This window comes from Melozone crissalis, unplaced genomic scaffold, assembly GCF_028551555.1.
Source record: "Melozone crissalis strain CALT ecotype California unplaced genomic scaffold, PUWL_Pcris_2 ptg000063l_1, whole genome shotgun sequence".
Taxonomy (NCBI): domain Eukaryota; kingdom Metazoa; phylum Chordata; class Aves; order Passeriformes; family Passerellidae; genus Melozone; species Melozone crissalis.
In genome coordinates this window covers 11,672,944-11,677,874 of record NW_026535841.1, presented here as the reverse complement: position 1 = coordinate 11,677,874, position 4,931 = coordinate 11,672,944, and positions in this window count along the sequence as shown.

The following is a 4,931-nucleotide window of genomic DNA, read 5'->3' as shown; positions in this document are numbered from 1 at the left end:
ACATCCTTCACCCTTATCCCGGGGGTTTAATCATCCCTGAGGCTCCCAGGAGCTGCTGCAGGATTTATTTCCCTGCACCCAGGACATGCTGCCCTTCCAGGGTGGGTGCAGCTGGGGGACCCCTCCCTGATCCGAACCCCTCATCCCCCCCAAAATTCCCTCCTCCAAAAGCCCCGAGTTTGCAGGGCAGGGAAAAATTCCAATTTGGTGATGATGCCATCCATGGATTCTCCTGACAGGACCTGGCACAGACTCATCATCCCAGTTCCTGCTGAGCTCCCAGGACAGCTCGGAACAACAACAACAACACGTGAGAGACAAACCCAGATCCATGAATTAGTGGGAAGAGATGGAAATTTGAGCCCTTTTTTAGGTTTAAAGGGAAGGTGCTGTGCCTGAGGGGGGCTGGGGGAATGGGATGTGCCTCCCATCCTCATGGAGCACCAGGAATACTCAGGACACTCCTGATAGGAATCTCCATCTCATTTTGAATTTCACCAGCTCTGGAAAACAAAGCCCTGAGCCCCAAATCAGCAGCAGGCAGGGCCATGGATTGCAAAATGCCCATTGCTTGGGAATTCCTGCCTGGCTTAAGGAATGCTTTGTGTTTAGGGAGAGAATTGTGCTGCTGGGGAAAAGCAGGTGTGGTTTTACACTAAAAAAGGAGAGATTTAGATTGGATTTCAGGAAGAAATCCTTCCCTGGGAGGGTGGGCAGGCCCTGGCACAGGTGCTCAGAGCAGCTGTGGCTGCCCCTGGATCCCTGGAAATGTCCCAGGCCAGGCTGGATGGAGCATCCCCTCCTGCCCTAAATCTTTATTTCCTGGCCCAAAATGGTCCTCCCCCCGCCACACCCTGTGCCAGCAGCACGATCCCAACGTGTTGGTTTTTATAATTTATTAGCAGGACAATCTGATTTAGGCCCTGCTGACAAATGGGATGTTGTATTCCAGGAGTTTATCCCCGGGGAACAAATAAACAAACACAGCGCTGGAAACCTCATGAATTTTTTAAAGAGCTTATCAAAACCTTTTTTTCTTTTCCCCTTTTCCCACAGGCACGGTGGCTGAAAGGGGAAATATCCCCTCCATCTGCATTCCCAGCACTTCTTTCCCCTCCAATCCCTTAATCCTCTTCTTTCCAGCTCTAATCCACACGGTTGCCTCTTTCTTGTTTGGTTTTTTATTAATTCCCCCCTCTCCAAATAATCACAAAACCAACACCGAGACTCCAGAGCTCCGTGTCCAAACTCCCGGCTCCGCGAGCATCCACAAAAGCCTGAGCATTACATCATCCCAATTCCTATTTTTTTCCCCTCTTTTTACCCCAGAATGACCCCGGATTTGCATCCCCGGGGCTTTTCTTGGGATTGCAGGCAGCGGGAATTGGAAATCCATCACCGGGAGAGGCGCTCCCCGCTGGGGACATCGCTGTCCCTGGAATGGTAATGAGTTAATTAAGGAAAAGCGGGGCAGGAGAGGTGCGAGCCCTCGGGGAATTCATGGGAGAAGCTCAGGAATTCCCAGGAAAAGCCTTCAGCAGCTCCAGCGGGATCGCAGGGTGTTGGATTTTCCCGTTCCAAAGGGAGGATTCCCAAAATTCCCCCGCAGCCGCCCCGTCCTGTCCTCGCATGGATCTCCTGCCTCCAACCCCTCCAGATCCCAAAATTTGTTCCCTAAAAGCAATTCAAACCCATAGGGAAAACTGCTCAGCCCCTTTTTCAGTGATTCCAACTTGTTCCTGTCCAGGTTGTACTGCTGGAAAATGAATGTAGGAATGAAAAGCAGGAAAGGCCAGTAGGAGTTATTATTCCACAAATTTCCTGATTCCTTATTCCCTTTCCTGCCCCACATGGCTCCAGGTGGAGCAGAGGCACCGAGAGTGTAAACTTTGCTAATTATTGACTTTTAATCAGCTGATAAATTGACTTTTAATCGCTGATAATTCATCCCAGCTCCCCAATCCGGGAAAACCAGGATTGCAGGGATATTCCACCTGCATTTTCCACCCTGGGAGGTCAGCAGGGATATAAATCCACCAATAAATGAAATGAGGCTCCTTATCCTGCCCTTCCCTGGATGTCACCTCCCTAATAACCCAGACCTGGAAGCACAAGCACAGCCTCATCCTTGGGAAGGAGGCAAAACCTCTGGAAAATCTCTGGGATGCTGCTCCAGCATCTGCCACGGGAATGGCAGGGACCAGCAGGAGAGAAATTCCCTTTCAGCCGAAAAATAAGTTGAATTTCCACTCCCAAAAGGCCCCAAATGTGGCTTCAATCCCAAAATTAGTTTTCCCACACCCCCAGCTCGTTATGGAGCAGAGCGCAACAGCAGCAGGCATCCCATTTAAATTGGAGATTCTGACCTTTCTGCTGAGGATCTTTCCAGCCGTCCTGTTTCCAGCTTTTTTTATTTATTTTGTGTGTGTGTGCTGGCACTTCCTAATCCTCCAAACGAGATTGGATGCAGCTTTTTCAATATTAAAATGCACTGCATCCTCCTTTTCCCGAGCCCTCAGGTAATTAGAAGGTTTTTTAGTGCCCAAAAATGAGGGATGCAGGGCTGGGGAGGAGGGGATTGTCACTCCAGTGTCCCCACAGGGGTGGGGACTCAGAATTTGCCCTTTTCCACTGAAATCCACCCCGGTGCTGGGCACTGGGAGCCACTGGCTCCGTTTCCCTGGATAAGGCTGGTGCCAGGAACCTCCACAATCACTTTTGGCTCAAAACCCAGCGTCCCTGACGTAGGGATTTATCTGGGGACACTTCAGGCCAATGTCAAAAGTCCCTTGTCAATAACCTCGATGTTTTTGGGATTAAAAAACCCCTGAAAACCCTGTGGGATTGGGTCCTTCTGGTGCAGCATCGCTGGGAGCAGGGATTGGGAATCGCTTCCATTGCACCATGGCCCATAAGGACCATTCTCCTTTTCCATAAGGAAAATAGATTTGCTGTCCCAGGAGGGTCCTGGGAAGGCAAACTTTATTCCAACAGATGGTGATCCCATCAGGAGAGGGGTCTGGAATTGCATCTGGAATTGCAAACACCCTCTAAGGAGCTGCAGAGGGAGGGGAATATCCCTGTTTTTAGGAAATACAAGGAAGAATCGCTGGGTTTGGGGAGAATATGGGTGAGTTTGTAAAGCCCTTGGGCAATGGGATCCACTGGCCCAGCTCGGGGGAGGTCTCATCTCCCCTCATTCCCGCAATTCCCAGAGTTTATCCGGAGGGAGGGAGCGCTGCGTGGCCGGACACGATCCCGGGAGGATTAAAATAGCACAAAACAGCTCCTTATCCCCAGGCTGGCACTGAGGCAGCGTTCCCTGAGCATTCCCTGAGCATTCCCTGAGCATTCCCTGCCTGGTTTCCTATGAAAACGAGCGCCATGTCCCTCCCGGGTGAATCCGGGCACAGGAATGTGAATCCTGCATGGATCCTCCAGGAATGGGGATCCCCGCGGGATGAGGGAACCCCCGTGGATGTGTTGGACACCCCCCGTCCTCCTGGTACCGGGAAAAATCCGCGCTCCCAGCTCGTATCCCTGGATGCGGCTTTGGGAGCGGAGATTGCCAAAGATCTGGGAGAAGGTGCTGCCCTAATCAGCGTCAGGAGGTTCCTCTGGAGCCCTTTGGAATTCTCTCCTCACCTGGAGGGACTCGTTGTGCGCCACAGCCGGGAATGCTGAGGGATTGGGATCACAGCACCGGGAAGGGGATGCGGGTCCCAGCTGCCACAAGCATCCCCTAAAATTCCTCCCAGCGATTAAAGTTGGCAATAAAAGGGGTGGGGAAAAAATTCCCGCTCAAGTTAATCCCTTTTAAGTCGCAATTTTTTATTCTCAGGCTCAGAAAGTTTTGGAATTAATTTTTAATTGATCTGACAGCACCTAAAAAAAAAAAAAATTCATATACGCAAACAAATATACCCACAGATATATCCCGTGATATATTTATATGTTTATTTATTTTGATATATTTAGCTATGATATATTTATTTATAATAAATATATTTATATATTATTTTTATTTATATATTATTTTTATTTATATATTATTTATTATTTATATATAAATAATAAATATGTACTTTATAATAATATATTTTTATAATATGTACTTTATAATAAATATATACACATATAAATGTGTTTACATTTATATATGTAGCTGTATATATTTATTATAAATAAATGTATTTATTTAGAATAAATATATTTATATACTATTTATATTTTATATATTATTTATCTATACATTTTATATAAATATACATATTAAATATATAAATATATATTAAATATTTATATAATATATAATATATATTTGTTTATTATTTATATATAAATAATAAATATATACTTAATGATAATATATATACTTCATAATATATACTTTATAATATATATATATATATATATATAAATGTATTTACATTTATATATGTAGCTATATATGGAATGTACGTGTTTACCTACATTTATTTATTTATTTATATTTTAAATGTAGGTTTAATCCTTGCTGCCTCCATTCAATAACCCTTGGGCCGGTCCCGGGTGCCGGGGAGGACGGAACCGGATTCCCGGTGGGGGGATCCCCATCCTCAGCATCCCTCTCTTTGGGGGCAGCAGAGCGGCCGGGACCACCCGAGCGCTGCTTCCCGGTGCTGCCGCATCCCTGAAAAACAGAGAAAACAAGAAATAAATTTGAAATTTATATATATATATCCAACCGGGGCGGCGGGAGGGAAGGGGTTAAGGCCGGCAGCCGGCGGAGGGAGCGGAGCCGCTGGATGGAGACGTTAAGAAGCGGCGCCCGGCAGCGGCTGCGGGCAGAGCCGAGCGGCAGCACCCGAGCCGGGCCGGGCTCTCCTCGGCCCCAGCGGCACCACCGGAACCTCCCCGGGCGGTACCGGCACCGGCGGAGCCCCCCCGGC